This window comes from Jaculus jaculus, chromosome 12 (genome assembly GCF_020740685.1).
Source record: "Jaculus jaculus isolate mJacJac1 chromosome 12, mJacJac1.mat.Y.cur, whole genome shotgun sequence".
NCBI classification, from domain to species: domain Eukaryota; kingdom Metazoa; phylum Chordata; class Mammalia; order Rodentia; family Dipodidae; genus Jaculus; species Jaculus jaculus.
In genome coordinates this window covers 43,564,627-43,572,408 of record NC_059113.1, presented here as the reverse complement: position 1 = coordinate 43,572,408, position 7,782 = coordinate 43,564,627, and the positions used below count along the sequence as shown (strand labels likewise).

The 7,782-nt window shown below is 37.3% G+C and overlaps 1 non-coding gene across 1 annotated transcript; it reads left to right on the top strand.

Annotated features, from left to right (window-relative positions):
- The first annotated feature begins 4,284 nt into the window (after positions 1-4,284).
- Positions 4,285-4,387, top strand: LOC123453835. Its single transcript, XR_006633013.1, has one exon. It is a non-coding gene; the product is annotated as a U6 spliceosomal RNA (small nuclear RNA).
- Positions 4,388-7,782: the final 3,395 nt, after the last annotated feature.

Here is a 7,782-nt window from a genome sequence, read left to right as displayed (position 1 = left end):
CTAGAATTAACTCTGTCATCTCAGGGTGGCCTTGAACTCACGGCGATCCTCCTACCTCTGCCTCCCAAGTGCTGGGATTAAAGGCGTGCGCCACCACTCCTGGCGGCAGAGCAGTGTTCTTTTCTTAGAGGCTCAGAGAACAGCATAATGATGTGTGTGGAACACATGAGATGCGGGGGGATTCTGGAAAGGGTCCCCGAATCTGGAAAAAGTTTCCATCTAAGGATTGCTGAGAACTCTGATGTAATAATCTCATGCAGTATTTACAAGATGCCCCAGGCTGTCACTCATGCCTGTCTGCTTTCTGCTCACGCTCTTTCTTTCTTTGTATATTTCTACGGAAGGATTTGGTGGGAAGCAACAGTTCAGAATCTGTAGCCTACAAACAGTTCCCATGACCAATCTTTACACCAATTTCCAAAGTAAGGGTAGAAGCCAGGCCTTTTACAACAGAGCTATCCATGTTACCCATTCATGGTGAGCTTACTGGAGTACATCATGCATTCACTGTCTGAAATTAAATGACATGTTGACGGATGCAGTGAGCAATTTCTAAATATTCTCATGATTTCTATCACTTCATTTCCCAAATATTTCCTTTGTTTTAATTTGAACAATAAATTTCCATCAAGATTCTGAAGGCCATCTTTTTACATATCCCTTTTAAAATTTTTATTTCTATACATTATTCCATAGTATGAGTGAACTAGACACACATTACTAGTGATACCCTAAAATATAGGACTTAATATTCTATATGTATAAATTTGAAATTGACATGATTGCAATTATTAGACACAAAGAAGTATTTCAATATTCTAACACATCATGCAATTGAGAGAAAGCAGTTTCTATATAGGCCATAATGCTTTTTTGTAGTTCACAGTGTCATCATTTCTTAGGCTTTGGATTTTTACCACATGATGCCCCTTCTTAAATTAACATTTATCTATGTTAACAGTGCAAGAAATCAAATTTGAAAGTTCTACCTCTAAAGTCCATCTTTTGTTTTTATAAAAATTGAATTTCATTTCCTGTTTAAAATAAATATGTAAGGGTGAAAATTCTTATCACTCTTTTCAAATTCATAAGATGTCCTTCATGAATCATATCAAAGCAAAATAGTATCTTCCATCTACAAGAAAAAAATACCTAAAAGGTGATGAAGCATATTATTTTTTATCATAATGTGATAATTGCCAGATTAACTGGCATTGCCAATAAAATCATTTTCTTCATTTTCTTCTCATACTTTTTTTTTGTGGCTGATACTTGTTGGGACATGGCAATTTATAAGTCAGACTAAAACATCTCAAGAATTACTTGACAGAAATTCAATTTGAGTTTAAAATACTTCAAAGTGTACTTATATATTAACAGAGCAGCTAAGATTACAAATTAGGCACCTACTTCTGTGACCTTCAAAATGATTTATGCTACTACATGAATTATAAGTAATAATGTTTGGGGGGAATCCTGTATAAATCCCAAGGTGGAATAGACTTTCATAAAGTTCCATTGGCATGTACAATATTGTGAGAGGAGAATATGATATTTTTCATGGGCACAAACATACAATTGAGAAGAATAACTTTAAATTTTATATGTGACTTATGTTTCATGGAGGCAGAGAGCAAGAAAAGAGTAGAACCCAGAGGAAAGTGTTGCAGAAGACAGAGGTACCAATGGATAAGTGCAGAGAAGGGAAGAGGAGAAAAAAATAAATAGAGATGGGGTCCACAAACTCCATCCACATCCAGAAAACAGTCTGTGTTCTGTTACCCTGTCCTGTCATTACAGCACAGACCCCTCTGCTTCCAGGCCAGGCATCCTAACAGCCTTACTGCCCCACTTACTAAATGCCCGGTCAGGCTGAAAGCCAATGTCAATATTTACAGTGGTGACACTAAAAAAGCAATGTGTGGCCAGGACAATTTTCTTGTTCTTTTCCATTTCCCCAAGCCTGCATATTCAGGCCTTCAAGAATCCCACAGGCTAGCAGGCTTAAACATTTTGGGGCTTAGCGGTTAAGGCATTTGCCTGCAAAGCCAAAGGACCCACATTCAACTCCCCAGGACTCATGTAGGCTAGAAACACAAGGGGGTACATGTGTCTGGAGTTCATTTACAGTGGCTGGAGACCCTGACGTGCCCATTTTCTATCTGCCTCTTTCTCTCTCCATTCTCTCTCTCAAATAAATGAACAAAAATAATTAAAAAAAAATATTTCCCTGAATTATCCCCTTAAATTCCATATTTAACCCTTCAGCTTTTCTGATACTTCTAATACATCAGTAGAAGCCTACTGTGGTATATTTTCTCCTAAGTAGACTCTTTTAGATGCAATAATTTGTATCACAAAGATCTATGTCTGGCGTTGCCACTATGTGACTCTCAATGGATGGGATAGGGATGAGTGCCTTTGGCTGGCAGTGGCTTCCACCTGATGGCTAATGACATTCCTTGTGGTGACCTGGCTGCAGTGGCTCACAGAAGGTGTATTTCTAAGCCTCATTCATATGGAAAGGAGGGATGTGTTCAATCACATTGGACTGTGCTGAGATGAGTAAGGGTCACTGTCAGCTAAAGGTGCAGTTGAGAGACAAAAAAACTTCTTTATCAGACATCATGGATAAAATCTAGTACTGTGTGGCAAAATTAAAATGTAAACTGAACTCTCTGTGTCTCCAGTGAGTCTTATGAAGATACCAATAAGTCATTGGGCCAAGCTCCCAAACAAAGCCATTGGATAAACCCCAGACAATGAATATAGGAGTGTATCCTGAAGTCTTTACAGAACCTTGCTTGCCAGCAAAAGCTCCTTCCCCTGCTATCACAGGGACACCTGATCCCTAGCTGGGTCCTGTGATAACACAGCTGGCTCTGCATGAAAGGCCTAAGATTTACATTGTTCTTTCATACTCTCAAACCAAAAAGTTCTACAGAAAAAAAAAAATTGGGGAGACAGGCCTTCTGGTATAGATGTTTATGTCTCCTGTGCAGATTCAACAAGTGGGTCTCCTAGCAGGTGAATGCTGGAGTTTCTGTGTAGGTAACTTTACTATTGATTTTTTTATTGATTTATTTGACAGTGACAGATAGAGAGAGAGAGAGAGAAAGAGAGAGAGAGAGAGAGAATGGGTGTGCCAGGGCCTCCAGCCACTTCAAATGAACTCCAGACGCATGCGTCCTCTTGTGCATCTGGCTAACGTGGGTCCTGGGGAATCAAGCCTCGAACCGGGGTCCTTAGGTTTCACAGGCAAGCGCTTAACTGCTAAGCCATCTCTCCAGCCCACTATTGATTTTTTGCTTCATTTTCTTCTTTTGTCTGTAGGAAAATTTTGCCAAGTAAATTAACTGGGAGCTGTCCAACTCCTTCACATGTGCAATAGCAGATAGAATCACCTTGTCTAAGACACAATGTCACAACAAAACCAATCTTTCTTTGAATGGCATACATTTAGTCAATTTCCTAAATTTTAGTGATGCTTTCAGTCAATTTGGTAAAGTATATTCAGTGTAGAAAATTAACCAATTTTTCTAAAGCTTTCAAATCTGATGTCATAATTCAATCTCATGAAATATCAAACTAGGATATTCAATTTATTCTTAGGCTGTCATTGCATTATGTGAATATTTTCTCACTCAGATTTTATGACAGAGTGAGAAAGAAGGAGGGAGAGAGAGAAAGAGTGCACCAGGACCTTCAGCCACTACAGATGAACTCCAGATGCATGTGTCACCTTCTGCCTCTGGCTTACATGGGTACTGGGAAATGGAGCCTTGAATTTGTATCCTTAGGTTTCACAAGCAAGTGCTTATCTAATAAGCCATATCTCCAGCCCTATATTTTACATAGTTTTAATGTTTTGTTTAATTCTCCTTTTATTTTTTTATTTTCAAGGTAGGGTCTCACTCTAGCCCAGGCTAACCTGGAATTCACTCTGTATTCTCAGAGTGGCCTCAAACTCACGGTGATCCTCCTACCTCAGCCTTCTGAGTGCTGGTATTAAAGTCATGAACCACCATGTCTGGCTTTCAATTCTCCTTTTTAATACTCTGATTTCATGGAACTGAAATATATGGATTACTGGTTAAGACATATATGCCTGAAGAGCCTTAGAACCCAGCTAGGTAAGATTCCCCAATATATAAGCCAGTTGCACAAGATGGCACATGTGTCTGGAGTTTGCTTGCAGTGGCTAAAAGTTCTGGCATGCCCCTTCATTCTCTCTCTCTCTTTTTTACATATGCTTCTTTCTCTCTCTCTCAAATAAACAAGTGGTTGCTTTAGCAGCACACATACTAAAGTTGGAACAATACAGGGAAGATTAGCATGGCCCCTGAGCAAGGATGACACACAAAGTCATGAAGAATTACATACTTTTAACATTTCAAAATCTAATTCTAATACACTATGGCTTCTAACATAATCTACTGTACCCCAAAAAAGTATCCCTTATAATAGGTGGTGAAAGGAAAGCTTCCCATGAAAAATTTCAACCTTGTGACTATAGGAACACATAGCCAAACCCACAGAAAATGCTGGAAGGAAAACTCCACACAAAAGAGTCTAACAAACAATCTCAAGAATCTACAAGAAGATCACAATAACCAAAACTAGACCAGGTTCAGAAAAGCACAAAACACAAGAAAGCACCAAACCCCATAAAGCACCCCATCATAGCAAGGATTAAATTGAACCTTACCATTATAAACCTAAGCATTATTGGTCTTAATTCACCTATTAAAAGACATAAGTTAACAGGGTGGATTAAAAAACAAAAACGGATTCTTCTCTTTGCTCTCTTCAAGAAACCCACCTCAGCACTAAAGACAGGCACCTTCTCAGGGTGAAAGGATGGAAAATGATATTCCAAGCAAGTGGAAAATTAAAAAACAATCAGATGTTGCTATATTCATATATGATAAAATAGACTTCAAACCAAATGGAATAAAAAAAGACAAAGAACATCACTTCTTACTCATCAAGGGAATGATCCAACATGAGCACATCACAATCATAAATATATATCTACCAAACATAGGTTCACCACAGTTTATAAAACAAATCCTACTTGACAAAAAAAGAAATAAACTCCAACACCATCATAGTCAGAGACTTCAATATTCCACTATCATTAATAGATCATTCAAGCAGAAATTCAACAGGGAGATAATAAAGCTCAATAACATAATAGATCAACTATACCTAACAGGCATCTATAGAACTTTCCACCCCAACTCTATAGAATACACAATTTTCTCAGCAGCCCACTGAACCTTCTCCAAAACAGACTACATTTTAAGCCATAAAGCATGCCTCCATAAACTCAGGAAAATTGAAATAACATCATGCATCATATGAGATCACAGTGTTTTATAGCTAGAAATAAACAACAAAAGACACATCAATGACTCCCATCAGGTCCTAGAGAATAAACAAAACACTTTTAAACAATGCATGAGTTGTGGAAGAAATCAAAAAAGAGATTGTAAAATTTCTAGAGTTGAATGATAATAAAAACACAACCTACCAAAACATATGGTACACAATGAAGGCAGTCCTAAGGGAAAAATTCATAGCACTAAGTGCCTTCATAACAAAGACAAAGATATTTCAAATTAATAACTTAACTGACCACCTAAAGCCACTGGAAAAAAACAAAAAGAATCCAACCCTAAGAGCTCCAGATTGGAAAAAAAAATAATCAAGATCAGAGCAGAAATTAATGAATTGGAAACTAAGAAAACAATTTCAAAAATTGATAAAACAGAGCTGGTTCTTTGAAAAAATAAAAAAAAATAAAGATTGATAAAGCTCTGGCCAATATGATAGAGCAAAAAAAGGCTCAAATTAACAAAATCAGAAATGAAAAAGGATAGGTCACAACAGACATCAATGAAGTTGGAATAATCATCAGGGCATACTTCCAAAACCTCTTCTCCACAAAATTTGATAATCTGGAAGAAATGAATAAATTCCTAGCTACATAACACCTACCAAAACAAAACTAAATTCAAAGCAGATTAATCTCCTAAACAAATCTATCACATCCAAAGAGACTGAAAAGGTAATCAAAAGCCTCCCCCAAAAGAAATGTGTAGGACTGGATGGCTTCTCAGCCAAATTCTATAAAACCTTCATTGAAGAATTGAAACCAATTTTTCTCAAACTGTTTCACATAATCGGAGACCTGAGAATCTACCCCAACTCCTTGTATGAAGCTAGCATCATCCTAATATCAAAACCAGACAGAGATGAATTAATATCATGAAAATAGCAATTTTACCAAAAGCAATGTATAGATTTAATGCAATGCCAATAAAAACATCAACATCATTCTTCACAGAGATTGAAAAAAAATGATATCAAAATTTATATGGAATGGCAGCCGGCCTCAGATATCCAAACATATCCTCAGCAAAACAAACATCTCTGGAGGTATCATCATACTAGATCTAAAGCTATGTTACAAAGCCAGAGTGACAAAAATAGCATGGTACTGGAATAAGAACAGAACATAGACCAATGGAACAAAATTGAAGACTCAGACCTTAGGTCAAGTAAGCACAGCTATTTGATCTTTGACAAAGGTGCCAAGAATGTAGACTGGAAAAGACACAGCATCTTCAACAAATTATGCTGGACAAAGTGGATGACCATATGTAGAAAAATGAAAGCAGACTCACTCATCTCTCCATACACAAAAATCAAGTCCAAATGGATTAATACCCCAATATAAGATGTGAAACTCTTCTCCTACTGGAAGAAAAAATATGAGGCCAGCTCCACAACGTAGGAGTGAGGAAAGACTTCCTGAACAAAACCCCAGTAGCCCAAGAAATTAAACAATCACTCAACCAATTGGACCTCATGAAGCTAAAAAAAAGCTTTTGTGCGGACAAACACACCATAAGCAAAGCCACTAGAGTACCCAATGAATGAGAGAAAATCTTTGCCAGCTATGCCACTAAAAGAAGCCTAATATCTAGAACCTACAAAGAACTCAAAAAATAAACAATAAAAAGTAACAACCCACTTCAAAAGTGGGGCAGAGAACTAAATTGGGAGTTCTCAGAGGAAGAATTATAAATGACAAATACACACTTAAGAAAATGTTCAACATCGCTAACCATTAGGAAAATGCAAAGTAAAACAACCCTGAGATTTCACCTTACTCCATTAAGGATGACAATCATTTAAAAAAAATCTAACAACAATCAATGTTGGTGAGGATGTGGGGAAAGAGGAACATCACCATATTGGTGGGAATGTAAACTTGTTTCTTGTTTTTGGGTTCTCGAAGTAGGGTCTGACTCTAGCCCAGGCTGATCTAGAATTCACTCTGTATTTTCAGGGTGGCCTTGAACTCACAGCGATTCCTGTACCTCTGCCCCCCGAGTGCTGGGATTAAAGGTGTGCACCACCACACCCAGCTGGGAATGCAAGCTTTTATATCCACTATGGAAATGAATTTGGAGATTCCTGAAAAAGTTGAACATAAAGCTACCAACAGAGCCAGTTTTCCCCTTATTGAACATTTATTCTAAATGGTCCATGTATCAATACAGAGACATTTGCTCAACCATGTTTATAACTGATCAATTCATTATAGTTAAGAACTAGAATCAACACAGATGCCCATCATTGGATGAATGGATAACAAAGTTGTGGTATATTTATACACTGGAATTATACTCAGGAGTAAGAAAAAAAGTGATACAATGAAATTTGTAGAAAAATGAGCAGAATATACTCAGTGAACTCACACAGTCACAG